Source organism: Protopterus annectens, chromosome 14.part0, assembly GCF_019279795.1.
Source record: "Protopterus annectens isolate FY-2018-M chromosome 14.part0, PAN1.0, whole genome shotgun sequence".
NCBI classification, from domain to species: Eukaryota; Metazoa; Chordata; order Ceratodontiformes; family Protopteridae; genus Protopterus; species Protopterus annectens.
The window spans coordinates 48824947-48844046 of NC_056748.1; the positions used below are offsets into that span (position 1 = coordinate 48824947).

The 19100-nt window shown below is 38.7% G+C and overlaps 1 protein-coding gene across 2 annotated transcripts in view; it reads right to left on the reverse strand.

The window, feature by feature from the left end:
* The window catches only part of RUFY2 (RUN and FYVE domain containing 2), a 2497315-nt gene that overhangs the window by 2095155 nt on the left and 383060 nt on the right, over positions 1 to 19100 (reverse strand). For both annotated transcript variants that reach the window (XM_044055761.1, XM_044055763.1), the window contains one exon: positions 16062 to 16137. The gene's annotated coding sequence lies outside the window, so the exon portion shown is untranslated. Of the gene's footprint in view, positions 1 to 16061; positions 16138 to 19100 lie in introns of those variants that run through there.

The window sequence follows — 19100 nt, forward strand, 5'->3', positions numbered from 1 at the left end:
ATTAACTGTTTCAATGTCAAGCAGACATGTGTGCGACATGGACAGCTATGTATGGGGCGTAATTTTTGTGGGTACAGAGTGCCCTTTTTTTTTTTCAGGTGAGAGTGGTATGTCAGGTGAAGGAAGTCGGTATAGCTGGGGAGGTAGGTTGTAGGTTAACAGACAAGACAGACAAGACGATACAGGGGCGGTGTATGATACACGGGGGGTTACACAATTGACGGGACGGAGGTTGGGATTTCCAAGATGCATGAGCCCACAGATGGCAACAGTGGAACTGATATCCCCACCCATAGGCAGTTGCCACTGTTCCTTCACAGCCCAGGACGGGCTGTGCTGGGGCTGTAGGCGGGCAACGGCCGGGCCGTTAGCTGTGCCACACGAGCCTCGAGCTGGCGTGGGGCCCAAGAACAGTGTCTTGGATCTCCCTTCGCACCACAGACCGGACACCGCTGAGGGTGAGTGGACGAACCCCTCCGGCCACACTTGCAGAGGGGGACGGGCCCCATCCCCTGCAGCGCTTCCACCCGAAGGTGGCACAGGGCCACCGGAGGGGGTCCGCCTGGGCACTAGTGCCAGGTGCAGTCACCAGCTGAGGTGGGAGAGGTGGGTCCGCTGGGACCTGCCTTCCCAAGCGCTCTAGGTTTGTGAGTAGTTATGTTAGTTTGGGTTAGTGGCATTGTATTCCATTCAGATTAGTTGTAACAGCATGCATTGGTATTCCCATCAAACAAACACCCAGATATTAACACCATTGAACAAGGGCATATCAATATCACATGCATTATTTGAACAGAAATACACAGTCAAACAACATGCAGGGTTGATTAATGGCAACAGGCCATCAGATTTGCAGGTATGAACAGGGCACATGCACGAACAGACATGCATATATTTTTGAAACGGACAAATGTCCATGATTAATGAAATGTTCACATACCATTATTTAGTGGGTGTTGTTATATGGAATTATAGGGTTGGGCGGAGATAGAAAGTGATGACACATTCATATGTTACACATTGATTTACATTTATAATAGGTACACAATTAAGTTGAGGCTGATGTTTCAAAATAAATTTTATTTGACTGTCAAGCTACACCTGTTACAAATACATCACTATCCTACTTATTTTGAATCTGATCAGATACATCATCCTGCTACACTTTGATGACAGGACAGGGGACAACTATGGCTGTTTAGTCTGTCAGATAATCATTCATTCTATCTGCAAATTGTTTACTGTGATCACCATATACAACATTTGGCTAGACATTCCAGATTCTGACACACTGAAATCAGTTTGGTATATTAAGTTGTACTTCCCACATGCATTTAGTTCTGTAGAAACACACCGGGCTAATATATTCCGGGTTATTACTACTTTATTTATTCATACATGACCCTTTCTGTCAGTCTCACACTTCCTGCAAATTCACAGTTCAGGTTGCTACTTCTAGGCTTTGTTCACATGTTAGACTAGTGGTGATTCAAACACTTTCCAACAGCCTCACTTCTGTCATGATTCAGCATTTCAACAGGGATATATCTCACATGTGACTACCTCAGATTCTGAAGCTGTACTCTTGAGACTACTGCAGGTTACACTATATTTAATTAATGGTGGGACATCTGTATGACAGCACTGTTTAATTCTATCAATTATATTTCCAGTTACACTTGCATACTGATGAACTTGTTGCAGCCATACCTGCAGACTTTCAAATCTTGCTTGCACATTATATTACTTTTAATCAATACACTGCAGTGTTCTGATACATGCTACAGTATAATATTTATTTACAAGTACTGGGTGGGGTTACTAACCTGCACGGTGGCGCATCCGCACCAGCCTACGGGCATGCATCTCGCGATTCAGAGCGGACACCTGCAGCTGTAATACAAAAGAAGTAATATTGACTACACATCTCCATGGTATCAGCTAGTTGAAATCCTTACATACATAAGTAAAATGTAACTTACTCAGTAGTGGGGCTGGGCATATCCCGGCCTCCTGGATCCATTCGACAACTGGTCTTGCTTGCTGCTTCAAGTCCACATGGTGGTGACGGACCTGCTCACCAGTGCGTGGAATGCCAGTAGCACTGGTCAGATCACGAGCCAACTGGTCCCATGCCTCTGCCCTATATGCTCCCCATGAGACCTGGCCCTGCATATGTTGGGCCTCGTGATGGTGGACAAGGAGCCAGACCATGTATCTGGACTCCTCAATGCCCCAACGCTGTGCTCGAAAGCAACGTCCCTCACCTACTCCACTCATTCTGACTGCAGCTCTGATCTACAATCGTTTCTGCTGTGTATTCCCGCCTATGGGGCTTATATATGCCGATTTTCCCGCACATTTCTCTGATTGGCCGTTTTGGAATTGTATCTACTTCACTGAAAATGCTTTATCATGCTCCATTCTGGATTTTATCCCATATATATGCTATTTCTGCATTTCTAGGTATTGCTGTCATGGCTTAGTGGTTTAGTACCTTGACTCTAGTGCATGGTATCCTGGGTTCGAATCTGGCAACTGAATTTTGATTTTCCTGACAGAAATGAGTTGAGTCCTGTCAATCAAACATGCCAAAAGCACTTTTAAGCACTTAAAACCAGGTCTGCGCGTTTGCTGAGCTAACGCATGCGCACTGGCAGTTAGCTTGTGGGAGCGCGCCAAACGGTGTGTGCTGGGATAAACCTTAATTGGCTAGTGACACACATGTTCAGCTAAGCACAGCTAGTTGCAAACAGTTTCACTCTGTTAAACCGATGCCTAGCAACAGGCACGCAGTTTACAGCTTTTTAAACACTACTCAGCTACGGGCACTCCGTCTCACAGCAGCTTACCTATCAGTACATTTCTGACTATTTTTGTTATTGTGTTACTTCAGAATATATGCTCCGTTTCATTCCATTTTACAAAAGGGAATACATTTACATGTGTACAATACTGTCAGGGGCTTTTAGTGCTTATTTACAAAAAAAAAAGGTTGTTGTGGGGCTCGAACCCTGCCTGCCTACTCTTAGGCCGGCAACTCTACCGCTAAGCTATTCCTTCTTGGCTTGCTTTGCATATTTAGTTCTTATATCCTTTTCCACTGGTTGCTAACTGTGATTGCGCTAGTAGCACACCCGCGCACACAGTAGCAAACATTTACGGGGTTTTAAAAAAAAAAAAAGGTTTTAATTTAATTTTATTACATCTCTTCACTTTATACAGTGATGGTCTATCGGGGCATGTGTTGTGTAGTGTGTTTATGCACATTTCCATGGCCTCTCTCGTGGCTGTTTACTTTCAGCCATTCTAGTCTTCCGGGGGCGTGTCCGCTTGCAGGGCTTAGCCTACAGACACACCCCCTACTCTCTTACACGGACCGTGTAAGAGTTACTAGTGTGATTCAGCATGCCTTATGCACCTCATGCATATGCATGACATGCTGACATCACACAGTTTCACTGCAGCCTCCGTGTAAGAGTTATAACTCTTACACGGAGGCTTCTTGAATCTGGCCCCTTGTTTTTATCTCAGTAAAGTGTCAAAAATGAAGTGCAGTCACCCTTTACAAAACCCTGCAGTGGAGCGACGTGCGGTGGTCTCTTTTTATCTTGATTACAACACTCTTTAACTGGGACCCCCCCAACTGTGGACTTGATTTTATTTATTTTTACATATTTACACTTTGTTGACCATATTAGTCCCATTAGGTCAATGGCCTCTTTTCAGGGAAGACCTGAGTTGGTATTCATACAAAGTAGGGGAAATTTGGCCAGTGTACCAGCAAATGTCTACTCTTTTTGATAAATGCCATGGGATCTTTTACATCCACCTGAGCTACCACAAACTCTGGCAAATGTGGCCTCAGTTTAATGTCTCATCTGAAGGAAGCACACTCAGGAGTACAATGCCCCCTCACACTGCACTGCAATGTTACTTATTGGAAAATTAATCTAACTATCTAGCACTGAAATAGAACCCACAGCCTTCATCTGGTTAGAATAGCACCTGCTGCACTACTGAGAGTGCAATACTGAATCTGCTTGTGGTTTTCCCAGAACTCTGCTCCTCAGTTCCTTACAGGTGCTCCAAGTTACCCTCAAGTTTCTCTAATTTTATGGCATCTGTGCTGGCGGCCAGTTCCATCCTGAATTATCTTTAAAGTTCAGCTGTTCATGTATCTAGCTCAATACAACATGGGTCTTGTGTTTTTTATGGAGCTCCTGGTTGCCTCCTGCCTGGTTAGACCCCCTTGATCCTCTCCCTATGGGTAAGTGGTTCTAGGTATTTTTTAGTCATCAGCCTCCATGGCTGGGGAACCTCCTTCCCCCATGCATCAGTAAGTTCCCACTCTATTTAGTTTCAAAAAAAGTCAAGATACACTTATTCTCTTTAACAGATGATAATGTTGATTAGTCCAGCAATATTACTTTTTAATAGTTATGTTTTCTTTCCAGCACACTTATTGTTTTATGTGTGTTTTACATACTGTTTGCTTATTTTTAATGTTTTCAATTTCATTTGAATGGTGTTTATTCATGAAGTTGCCATCAGTTCCCCTGTTAGTAGGACACTCAAGTTTTGGAATCTAACAGTCCTATCACCCACATCAAGAAGCAGAAAGACTCAAGCCCCGTTTTCACCAAATCTCTGAATTGCCGAGAAAAAGCTGCATGCACTTTTGGCTTTTTCTCAGCATTTCAGAATTTTGGTTCTGATGTCACCAACCAGGACCTTCAGGAAGAGCTGTTCTCTGTTAGGTATGGGTGGTAAAAACAGTCCAGTGAAAATTGCACGGGGTGGGGCTAACATGACAAAGGGTCGTACAAGGCCTGCAGCTCTGCAGCGCTTTCTTATCAGCACTTTAAAGCCATGGGGAGAATTAAAAAAAAATTATCTGGGTTTTAAGTTAGCCAGCAAGCCAGTAAGGAAAACAAACAAACCACTCAGCAAGATAGTAAGGAAGCCAGCTAGCAAACCAGCCAGCAAGCCAGTAAGAAGGCCAGCTTGACAGGCAGGCAGCAGAACGGTAAGAAAGTTAGCTATTCAACCAACAAGCCAGACAGTAAAGAGGCCAGTAGGTTAGCCACCAAGCTGGTCAGTAAGCCAGCCAGTAAGGTGAATAGCTAGTCAACCAGGAGGGCAGCAAGGTGGCCAGCAAGCCAGCCAGCCCAGAGAGAAAGATGCCAGACAGCCCAGATGGAAGGATTTCAGCTAGCCCAGAGGTAGAGTAGCCAGCCATCTCAGAGGTAGGAAAACTAGAGAGATAACCCAGTGGAGGTGGTAAGGATAGTGGGAAGCCATCCAAGTAAATACCGTGGTTGTCCTGTTCTGCTCTGTAGTGGTAATTTAAACTAGCATATTAATTCTGTAACTTTTAAAGGTGGAAATGTATTCTGTTTCTTTTGTTTATTTTTTTATTATTTTTTCTTAAAGCAGTGTTCAGAAGTAAATGGGTGTGTTGAGCATTGCAAATAGATTTTATAGTGGCTGTTTTGGAATAATTTACAAACACTCAATTTTAAAGATGAAAGTGTGTGTGTGTGTGTGTGTGTGTGTGTGTGTGTGTGTGTGTGTGTGTGTGTGTGTGTGTGTGTGTGTGTGTGTGTGTGTCTGTGTGTGTGTGTGAGATGTATGTATGTGTGTGTGGGGATATATATATGTGTGTGTGTGTGTGTGTGTGTGTGTGTGTGTGTGTGTGTGTGTGTGTGTGTGTGTGTATATGTGTCTGTGTGTATATATATATATATATATATATATATATATATATATAATTTATTTTGGGGGTTATGTTCAGAGGTAAATGTAGTGCTTTCTGCAGTACCTCACAACTGTCTCTGTTTCTCTGGAATGCCCAGGCTGTCACATGTATGGCCACACTCTCTAACCATGACCACACTCCCACAATGTCATCTTGTGGCCACACTTTGGACCACTGTAAATGTGAAATCTTATTTAGTCACAAGCACGCTAATAAGCTTGGACTTGAATTTTAAGAGTGGAAAATAAAATATTACAATCAGCAGATGGAATAATAAATAATATGGGGCCGACATAGTACAAAACATTTTTTAACTTGGTTTGTTTAAATGTGGACATATAATGCAGATGAGACCACCAGTCTTTATAAAAAAATACTGCTGTTAATTGCATGTAATTGCAGATAAAGCAGGTTCTTCCAAAAATAAAATCTTGTGTTTTAACTAGAATACATATCCAGTACCTTTAGTTCAGACTTATATTACATGAAACAGTCTCTGATGGGAGCTCTCTCTGGATTCCTTCTGACAGAAGTACTTTCCAGCTTCTTGCCCACACCCATTGCTTCTCCCTCCTAAAACTGCTGTCTGCTGCCCTGGATACCAAGTTCCCTTTAGCAACAGCAAGCATCTTCTGCCTGGGCTCATCACAGCCCCACCACACTTTTTATATTATCTCCAAATACTCATTTTACAAACCTGTTCTTACTAATAACAGGCAGGTTCCTCTTGACTCTTAAAGTAACAGATATAAACTAAGAAAACAATATCTACATTTAAAGAAAACACCGTTCTACTCTCACACTTTTGGGTCTCAAATATTATTTATTCTACCTCGTACACATTTTTGGGTCAGTCACTATTTGAGCTACTAATAACTTATTTTCGGTCACTTGTATGCTTCTAACTAATGAAAACAAGGATGTATGCTACTAAATATATATACATAGGGAGAGAAAGACAGTGAGTGAGGGAGAAAGTAAAACGTAAACAACACTAATTAGTGTGATTCTACTATAAAAATATCTGCATTACTGTAATATACATACTCATCTGTAATTGCTATAACACAAACACATATAACTGTGTGCATTTATTTATTTATTTATAAATAATAAATAAATAAGCACACAGTTACATGTATTCATTCCATTTAAAAACCGAAGCACTGTTTGAAATCATGAAATGTATATCAGGCAGCAGACTACATTGAAAACTGTAGGATAACTGGTATAAGTGATTACCAGAGGGATTCTGTCACCTCATACATAGAAGGTTCACAGTATATGGACAGTGTCTCCGAATCTTACCCTCTGTAAGTATCCTGTATCACTAACTCACTCGCTTGCACACTATGTACCACACCTAATGAGTACCAGGCTTACTGAGTGCTAGATTTCATGTGTACCACAGTTAGTATGTACACAGCTTAGTATCAGACTTGCAGCCTACCAGATGTAGTGTGCATCCATATTAATGTGCATCAGGCTTAGTTTTGTATGAGACTTAATGCCTATCAGACTTAGCATGTGCAAAAATTAGCAAGTATTAAACTAGACTTTCTGTGTACCCAGCTTAGTGTTGGACTTACCGCCTTCCAGATGTAGCATGTATTCATACTAACAAGCAGTACACTTAGTGTTGTATCAGACTTAGCATGTGCAAGAATTAGTGTGAATTAGACTCAGTGATGTACCAGACTTAATGTATATGAGACTTACTATTTACCATATGTAGTATATACCCAGCTTCGTACTGGACTTACTGCCTAACAGATATAGTGTGTATCCAGATTTATCTGTACCAGACTTAGTTCTGCATTAGGCATAGCATGTGCAAGAATTAGTATGAATTAGACTTACTGTGTTCAAGACTTTAGTCCAGACCTGCTATGGGACTTTCTTACCGAGTTCCAGACTTAGTGTGTTCCAGACAATCAGTCACAGACTTAGTATGTGACACACTTACTGAGTTCTAGACTTAGTTGTGTACCAGAATTAGTTTGGAGAACAATTAGTTTGCACCAGATTTAGTATGTGCTACAATTAGTGTACGCCAGAATTAATGACTCTCACTATGGCCCAGACATAATGTGTTCCAGCCTTAATGAGTCTAAAACTTACTACATTCCAGACTTAATGAGTCCCAAACTTACTGCGTTCCTGACTTAATGATTCCTTGACTTACTATACTCCAGCTTTAATGAGCTCCTGACTTACTGTATACTAGACATAGTGTATACCAGACTTAGTATGGGCCAGAACTGATTTGCACTGGACTAAATGTGTCACAATTTGTGCAGAGCAGACTTACTGTGAACCAGATTTAATGCTGTCCAAGACTAACTACATATTTAAACTCAGTGTGTGTCTGACTTAATGTTTACTATGGATCAAATTTATTCAGTGAATTCTACCTTCCTGAATCCTACCCGGTAACTGCAAAACAAATCATTGCAGGAAGGCATTATAAGCACAAAATATGTTTGCCATCCAAGTTCATATTTTTCTGTAAATGGGTATAAATATAAAAAAACAGTTTTTGTTCTTGTTTTTACAATTACATTATATTCTTACAAAATTATATTAATAATTAATAAAACATACTTCCAAAAAGAAACCAGTCAAGAAATGGAATATGTAGTGTCCACAGCGTAGACATGAATTTTATTTGTAGTAATAAGAGAGATGACTTTTATGTCTTAAAATGATGAGACTGTTTAGAACATCTGTATTACAAGTAAAACACATGTATATATACATTATATATATATATATATATATATATATATATATATATATATATATATATACATATATATATATATATATATATATATATATATATATATATATATATATATATATACAAGTGTGTGTATATTTATGTATATGTGTGTGTGTGTGTATTTTGCATGATCCAAATGCAAAATGATTAGAAGACACACATTTGAAAAAAATACATTGCAAGCACATCACATCACACACTACCATGCATGCCAACAAACACTTCACATTCCAAAAAATTAATTTAAAAACACACAAATGCTCACAGTACAAGCATACTAACACATCACATAACCCCAGCCCCCTTGCTACTTTATATACACCAACTACACACAATAGTAAGGAATGGGCCCATTATTTACCTACGGAAGCTTGAGGTCTGATTGTATCTGTACCACTAGTACAAATAAACCCTTGACTGTTGTAAAAGTAAGCATGTTACCCTAAGCAACTCTAACTTATGAAAAAACACCTTACAGATTTTCATTTGACCTCATCTTAGTCACATCACAAACATCATCTGTCATTATAAATTATTTTAAATAATTAGATTGCCCAAAACCGGATGCACAACAGAACCATACCTCTCAGCCTGCAGACATTGAAAATAGGAACCAAATCCCTTCAAAAATAGGAACATACAGCTATGGATGGAGCAGTGGTGCAGCGGTAGCATTGTCGCCTTACAGCAAGAGGTTCTCAGTTTTGATTCTTGACTGGAGTGCCTTCTGTGCGGACTCTACATGCATTTGTGTGGGTTTTCTTCGGGTACTCCAGTTTTCTCCCACATTACAAAGACCTGTGGCTGCAGCCTTTCTCCCCAGGCCACTGTTGAAAATTGGCTTTGTTCCATGTTGGACTTTCCCAGTAAACAAATGTTAAATAAAAGAAAAGAAAAATCTGGACATCTAATTAGCATAACATTTGAATATCAAATTGCACATAACTCTTCTCACATCCAGTAGGAATGAGGTATACTACACAGAAACACCTCTTCTCACATCCAGTAGGAATGAGTTATACTACACAGAAACACCTCTTCTCAAATCCAGTAGGAATGAGGTATACTACACAGAAACACCTCTTCTCACGTCCAGTAGGAATGAGGTATACTACACAGAAACACCTCTTCTCACATCCAGTAGGAATGAGGTATACTACACAGAAACACCTCTTCTCACGTCCAGTAGGAATGAGGTATACTACACAGAAACACCTCTTCTCACGTCCAGTAGGAATGAGGTATACTACACAGAAACACCTCTTCTCACATCCAGTAGGAATGAAATATACTACACAGAAACATGTTTAAAAAATAGAGCGCGACAAAAATGATGGAAAAATATAACTACATCATCAAAGAGACAGAGTGAAATCTGTAGATTTTAATGAACTGTATGGCAAAGTTCTGTCATACAAGGTAATTTATTTTGGCTTAAAAAAATGGGAGATATTAGAGGTGTGTCCACTTTCTTTAAATTATTATTGTCACTAGTATTTTGGTCCTTTAGTGTGGTTTTGTGTGTACTACTCACCTTCAGAAAATACACATAATGAGGGTGATTCAGAAAATGGGGTAAAAGAAGCTAGACAATAGGGACATACCAAAATAGGGACATCCTGTGCATGTGTAAATTATGCCTGAAAATAGGAATGTTTTTCCAAAACAGGGAAAGCTGAGAGGCCTGAACAGCAACGCTGTCTTTCTTTACCATTTTGAACTTGCTTACCATTTTTAACATTGTGAAATATAAACATTTCAAGGTCTCAAGCATAAAAGGAAAGTAAAAGCGGCTAATGGATTGTGAAGTAAAGCTCTAAACCTATATAAAACAGCAGGTACTGTTTATTCATGATGTCTGCCCATATTAGATACGCATCTGCCAAAGTATTTTAAAATAAAATTATTCAGAACCTATGCAGTTTCATTATTATAAACAAAAACTGCCATCCCAACAGTTACCCAGTTCCAGGAACTAAATGATATACAAAAAGAACTCATAAGTGCCGGAACCATAGAGCCAGGGGGAGCAGGAGCCCCCTCCACACACACACACACACACACACACACACACACACACACACACACACACACACACACACACACACACACACACACATTTTTACAGCTGCAAGACCTGACGGAAAAAAATTAATGAACTGGAGTTTTCATGCTAACGTGGATATGCCCACAGAAATTAAAGTAACTAAACTAGCTGTTCTACTAACTAAACTAGCTGTTCTACTAACTAAACTAGCTGTTCCTAAACCAGCTGTTCTTGTTCTCTTATTGCCCTGTGTTACAGGAGTTATGCTGCCGCTGTTCTGTTGGTGTTGCCAGAGCCAGAGTCATGCCGGTAAGGAGAGCTTTGTTCATTTATTTGCAGGAGTTATGCTGTGTGTGTGTGTGTGTGTGTGTGTGTGTGTGTGTGTGTGTGTGTGTGTGTGTGTGTGTGTGTGTGTGTGTGTGTGTGTGTGTGTGTATAAAATGCCCCCGTTGGGTATACCTGATGGTTAGTGTTACTCAGGCTCAAACAAGAGGTTGAATTCTCGACCCATACCACCACTTGTGATTCAGGGAGTTGAGTCCATAGCTCTCCACTGTCCAGATTTTCACAGAATATTTGACTCATACTTATGGTCTGTTCCTCTTAAACTTTCTGTTTTTCTGGCAAGTAAGTGAGAACTGAATTCATTAAATAATTATAGCTCTAAGTTTCAGTCTTCCTATATTTCAGGAAATACATGGTAACACAAAGCACTTTATTTTAGCAACTTTCTAAGATTATACAATCAATATTTAAAATGTGTCCCTGGTTTTGGGCCTTTGCTCCCCCTCCAAATAAATTTTGCCTTTTTCCAGATTTCTTGTGCTGTCAAGTTGAGAGATTTAGTTGATCGTCAAGTAGATTTTACAAGGAGCTAAGAGTTTCTGGGGAAGAGAAGTTTAATGCTACTTATACTAAGTTGCTTGTATTGCTAGTAGCACAACAGGTAGTATACTTACTTTTGATGCAGAAGGCGGTGGGTTCTACTCCCACAGTATGCAGATGGATCACAGATACTGTACTGTGCAGTACTTTAATGGGAGTGCCTGCCGCAGTCCTATGAATGTCCTCTTTTGGAGTAATTACCTACTAACCATGAACCCATTATCAGTTTGCCATCCATTCCCCATTGCAAAATTACTAGCTTAGCATTTTTAATGTAGCATAGGCAATTTACTCTTCAAGGGCAACAGGCACTTTTACTTGTTGATGAAACAATGAAATATAAAGTTGTTTGCTAGCAGCAACCTTTTCATTAGTTACAGATCCCTTTAATGTGGAATGATTTAGATGACTTACTTCTGCAGAGATTTTGCATATTTACTGATATTAGTGGATTGTAATGACAGAAGTTTGAGTGGCCTTTTATGGTTGAAATTTTCTGAAATGAGTAGTTTTGTCATTATTGGTTCATACATTTTGTTTCATTGCTTACTATAAGACTGTTCCAAACACGTTTAAAACACATTCTAACAAGTGGTGCTGTATCATACAAGGAATATTATTTAATACAACCAAGAAGGTGAATCAAAAAACATATATATGTATACTTGCTCACAGGTTGCAAGAGATCAAAACAGAGGAAGTGACCAGTCACCAATGGTGTCCCCCAGGGTTCGGTGCTGAGACTTTTTCTGTTTGGCATATACATCTCAAAAGTAAAAGGAAATACCAAAGGGCTTTGGCTGACTAAATTTGAGATGACTGCAAGCTAGGAGCAGTTATTGAATCCCCAAATGACTTAACCATCATGCAGGAAGTTTTGTCCCAAACAATAACTGCTGCCAGAATCATGAATTGAAACTAAACTCCAAGAAATACATTATAGTATCATTTGGGAAGTCATCTACTCCAAGGAACTGCCAAATTGACAATGCCACCTGAGAAATGACCCAGTTGTTTGGCATTTGGGAACTTGTGTGTACAGTGACCTAACTTTTGATCAACATGTGCCCAGAATCATAAGAAAATCTTTCTATATTGCACAACCTATAAACAAATTGATTGCGACTAGATCTAGAGATGTTATTGTCCCCCTTTACAAAGCCCTCATTGAGTCAATCATTTTGTATAATTCCCACTTTGGCATGTATCTGTCCAGACCCATGCAACAATTGGAATGCCCACAGAGATACTTTACTAAAAGGATAGAAGTCATAAACAATAGGTCTTGTATGGACCACCTCAAAGATTTATCACTATACTCAGTATCCTACAGAGTGCTTAGAGGTGACATGTCTGGCATACAACGTATCCTCCGACCCAGTACAGATGGACCTACTAAACATCAACAAGTCAAATGGCATCAGAAATACTCAGTCCAGGTACCTAATCTGAATGTTGTGGAGAGATGGATATATATCCAGATCAAACTATCCATTCAAGTAAAACAAAGCTCATCCCTGTCCATATTCAAATGCAACTTGGATATAAGGATGGGTAATAGACAATGTACTCCAGGATTGCTCCTCATGCCACTAATGGACAGAGGCAGTTCTTAAATGCTGCATCCTTTACATGGGTCCCCTCAAATTATCTATGGTGTGATCACAGTTATTCTCACTAGGGCTAATATACAATTAACAGCCATGGGATAGGTAAGACCAATCAGGAAATGTTAATTCAAACACCACAATGGAAACTGGCTACGCTTAAAATGCCCTCCAAGTGAACCTATGTTGTGGTAATAAATAGTTTTAAAAAATTGCCCATTTTAGATCACTAAGTGTCCCTGTCACCCCCCCCCCCCAGTCTTCAACAGCTTCCAGCACCTCTGAAAGAACTGCACATCTGTGAACTCCATCTGAAGTGAGAGTGGAAAATACCTTGCTGCTTAATAATGTCTGTTATTGATAAGCAGTGTACAATTTAATATTTAATTAGTTAACTGTCATCCCATTAAATGAACTGGTCCTTGTTGGACCTTTTTCAGATATAATCAAATTCATAAAGTCAAAAGTAAAATACAACATCTATGTGGCCATTTCAGAGCAGCATATTTATCACCATGTTTTTGGAAGGCAGGAGGAAAATAAAGCACCTGCAGAAAACCCGTTCAGACAAGAAGGGATCATACAAATTCCACAGAGACAGCGACCAAAAGTCAGAACAAAACCCCAGATCTGGAGCTGTGGTACACAGCTGTAGCAGCTTACCCAAGTCAACAGCATGCACACACACACACACACACACACACACACACACACACATATATATATATATATATATATATATATATATATACATATATATACATTTATGTATATATGTATGGGCCCCCTTCATAACGTCGACCTACAGTTCATCGACTGTCAAAATTGCGACATGAAATCATTGTAATTTTACAAGCATGAACACCCGGAACATCATATATAATTTCTGGGAAAGTAACCACTTGACCAGCATGGTGAATTGTGCCCCTTCTCCACTGTAATGCAATCTCAAAGTTGGTATATTTAAGTAGGGGGGTGTGGGAGTGGGGGTAATAAAGCCCCCCACTTTCATGGGTGTAATTTACTACCGTCTGTGATTTTATCACTGATGGCCAGGTGGTTACTTTCCCAGAGAAGATATACGATGTTCTGGGAGTTCATGGTTGTAAACTTATGGTGTTTACGTCTCACCATTTTGACAGTCTATGAACTGTGGGTCAACATTGTGAAGTAGATATATATATATATATATATATATATATATATATATATATATATGCATATATATATATATATATATATATATATGGGTCTACTTCTGATTGTCGAAAACTCACTTTCTCGACAACCAGAAGATCAAACCCATTTAAGGGAAAGTGCACTAAATCGAAAGCGCACTTTCGTAAAAGCTGGGTCTCCAAAGCATTACAGTGGGGATAAGGAAATATATCCTTTTGCGCCCCTGCAAAATACTTTTTAAAGCAGTTTTGTTTTGTTTTTTTCCAGTTCGGATATAATATAATTTGCACGGGGTTTGGGGGTGCAGGGGGACTTGCCTCCCTTGTACAAATGTAAAAAAGGTAAATTTTTGTGTTTTTTTGTGTTTTCCTTTTGCTGTTCGATTTTTGGAAACCCAATCATATGGTCTTAACTATCTGAATTTCAAGTTTCTGAAAACTCGATCCTCTGACACAGACCTGTGTGTGTGTGTGTGTGTGTGTGTGTGTGTGTGTGTGTGTGTGTGTGTTCATATGCGTGTGTGCATGCATATATGTGTGTCTATGTATATGTGTGTGTGTGTGTGTGTGTGTTTATATATATATATATATATATATATATATATATATATATATATATATATAAATATGCTTTGTTAAGGGCAGATCTTGCCTCTTAAACCTGGTCGATTTTTTTTTTCTTTACACCAAGGTCATTGAAAGGGGGGAAGGGAAACACAGCCACTACCTGGACCTACCTCAGCTTCTCGACACACACTCCCCCCACTCGGGCAGTATAGATAGCTCACCAGCTTACCCCCATGTCCCTATGTCACTAGATGGGTTGCAAAACTGGCTCAAGGACAGAACCCACATGGTTAGAATAGCATGAGCCAGACTCCACCAGCCATACAGGTTACCCCTAAAGTCCTGGGGTCTTGGGACCTCTTGGTTAGTATATATTTCTCGGACAGGCCAGAGGTACAGGAAGGACTGTGGCTGACCAAGTTGACAGATGACTGCAAACTGGGCGCCATAATAAACTCTCCAGCTGACACAAGCATCCTCCAACTCCAGGGCCTCATAGAAACAGACAACTGGTGCCCCCAGCCCCTCAAGCTAAGCAGCAAAAGTGTATAGTCATCATCCAAACAAAAAAAAAAAATCCACAACAATTACCACATAGGTGGTAATCCATAAGATAGTAAAGAAGTAATTAGGGACCCTGGGGACCCAAGTGATAAGTTCTCATTTGACAACCACGTTCTCAAAAAGTGGTTAGAAAAACATTTTATATAGCCCACCTAAATGTGAAGGCCCACATCTGAAAAAGGGCATAGCAAAATTAATTTAAAAATGGTGGCGAAGCAGCCACACACACTCTAGCTAGGCTTATAAATGCCATAGGGCAGATATAGTGATATGATGAAATGAACCTATATATATATATATATATATATATATATATATATATATATATAGATAGATAGATATGATAGATGTGTGTATGTACAGCTACACTGAAAGACAAACAGACACATGGATATAGACAGAGAGGTAGACAGATAGATAGATAGACAGACAGATAGAAAGATAGATAGACAGACAGACAGATAGATGGATAGATAGACAGACAGATAGCCAGATAGACATATAGACAGACAGATAGCTAGACAGACAGACAGACAGACATACAGATAGACAGACAGACAGACAGATAGATAGATAGATAGATAGATAGATAGATAGATAGATAGATAGATAGATAGATAGATAGATAGATACTGCTGGCCCAATATATGTCCGAACTGAGGCTTACCTTTTATTCCACTGTTCTCCCATTCTTATGAAGACAGGGTAGAAAGGTCCATTTCCAATCTTCCTTCCAAGTAAAGCTGAAACAAAAACAAAAATATTTAAAAAAAATCATTGCTGGACCCAACTTGAAATCGCTTATTTATAAACAGTTTTCATTCCTGCTAGCTGGAGGGGGTCACTTAAATTTTTCTCTCCAAAAATAAGCACATAAAATGAAAGGTTTTTACATTTTTCCTAATTGGAAAATATAAAGTTTAAATGACAAAAAATGTAATCCATTGTCTTCAAACTGTTTTTGTAAACATTTAGAAAGTTCATATGCAGCCTGTGTTTTCCTGAAACACAGATAAGCCTGAATCACTGAATATGATTCTGAGCTCCTACTGTAGTATTAATATATGTGGTTTAATGATTTGTGCTTTAAAAGATGCAAACTCAAACCATGTTCACTGGCTGAGTAAATTGAAATGGATCCTTTACTTTTGGTTATAAGACACTTTATGATGCAATTAGGGAAAGATGTTGCTCTAAATATGTTGGTTATTTTGTTAAAGCTGTTTCTCACCAAAATGTTAAGATGTCTGGAGACAAAACACAATTCTCCTGGCATATTATCTGCAAGATGTTTTACCAAACTTAAAATTACAAAACTGGCAGGAATTTTAAGATTCATTATTGGACAAACTTCAAACAGAGGTGTCCATGTTGGCTGTTTCAGCACTGGGTTTCCATACTTCTAGAGATGGCCTAGATGGCCTTCATATACAGTGGAACAAGACTCGCCCAGTGAAGGAAGATGTCTGAGGTACCCACCCCAAAATGCAAGTAGGCCCAGAAAGAAAATGAATGATGAGAGAAGCCTAAGACCCAAAGTCAGTAGCTGAAAAAATGGGAGTAAATGAGATAAGTAGAGCAAAAAGTCAGTGTTTTGATGGAGCTTTACCCCTTAACTTCCCAATGTAGTCTGCTTCACCTATGTACCCTCAAACTTATTATAATGTACTTCTCAACTCACACCAAAGTGGGGCAAAGTAGCTGAATTTAAAGAAATTAGTCTTGATGAATGTAGCTACTGATGAGATAATTGGTTCCCTTATATTTCATATTTAGCTGTTATCCCTACAATCGTAAACATTTTTTTTAATCCTTAACCACGTTGTGTAGAGATCTGTGTGGTAGACATTAGTTTAGAAGGTTTTAGAAGTTTGGTGTTTTTTGAACCATAACATTTCTGACCGATTCTTAGAAAAAATACATTTAGCTGAGTGTACAGAGTAACTGGCTACATACTTTCTTTATACACAGAGATACCAGTTAGTTAGTTAGCTAGTTAGTTAGTTAGTTTAATTTGTTAACAAGGATGAAGCACTGATACTGATGGACCATTTTCAAGTACAGATCAGGATACAGTGCAGACTAATTTATCTTATGTTTAACTGCAACAAAAAGTCTTACAAACATTTAGCTTGGATACAACTGAGCATGCATTGTTGACATACAAGTATTTGACACAAAATATTTAAAACTTCATGGAGAGGGCGACTAAAGATGTTAAAATGTTGCTGTGTACATTGACCGAAGAGTAGTGTAGAGAATGTATGTCAGATCAGATATAAGAAAAACTGGGACATGGAGATTTAGGATGGGGTAAGGGTAGAGAACATCTGTGTACATGGGGAAGGAGGGCTTGTATGAGATGTAAAAAGAATACAATATGATGCAGTGAAGAGAATCATAATTCAATCTAAATTGAAGATTATATCAAAATGTTTATCTGCAAGGACTGGAGAGAGAATGTACAGTGATTTAGAGTGGTTAAGTAATACTAGTGTTGAAGAAGCACTTATGGGATGCTTCTTTGAACAACTACTTCTTAGGCAGAATCTGAACTTCAGATTAGGGTTAGTTTCTTTTTTTAATTTTTTAAATTGGTTTTATAACAATAGGTTAACAAATCAATTATAAAACAACTATTTGTATAGGTTGACAGCTGATTAGTACATTGAATTATACATATCAAAAACAATCAATATTTTTCAAGCAAGTTTTTAAGTTTAAGCCAAGATGTATATGAATATGTAACATTAGGAGTTCATGTTTATAGTATGCAATTCACTAATACAAACAACTTTTGCCATATTAATAAATTTAACACTAGAGTGGCTAACTTTACATTTCCAAACTTTAGTAATTACTTTTCTGGCTATAGCAAGAATAGACCAAAGAAAAGGCACTTGGGTTCTTTGGAATTATCTCAGGAATCAGATCATTAAATAATACTAAAGATTTAGAAATATTACATCTATCTGACCATAGAGCTTGAATGAAGTTATTAATTTCTTTCCAAAAAAAGGAGATGACTTAACATTCATATAGCATATGCGTCCAATCAGCTATTATTTGATTTATACATAATTGTAATTTTGTTAAGAGTAACACAAGCTCTGTGTAAGAATTTCCAAGTGAAACATTTCCAATATAATGAAGATGTAGTTTTATCTGTAGATTTTAATGTTATTTTTTGTATTCTTCAGAGAAGTCTCCATTACTCATTTTTGAGGAATAGTTTCAATAAGAACTATCTAAATATGTACAATCTAACTTAGGAATTTTATAGATTTGTGACAAATATGATTTTTTTTTATCGCATTATTATTTATTAAGAATTCCCATAATTTGGGGAACAAATGTCTTATCTAAGTTAACTATCTTATTTATCTCTATGTTCACAAACCTCTAGATTTAATAAAACCCAGGTAGGCATATTGTAGAGCCTACACATAAGTTACCATATCTGTGTACGTGGTTCCCCTCGGTAGCATGCCATGCATATTAATGATGGCACATTGCTGAGGGAGAGCCATGGAACACAGTTATTGAATCAGTGTAGGGAGTGTGTGACTAACTGCGTCCACAGATGATTAACACACCCTCTGCACTGTCCAAGTACATTATATCAGTGTAATTAATTATTTTTATCAAGTTGGCACGGTGCGGAGCGCAGAGAGTGACACATGCCAGACATCTAAAAATAGAAACC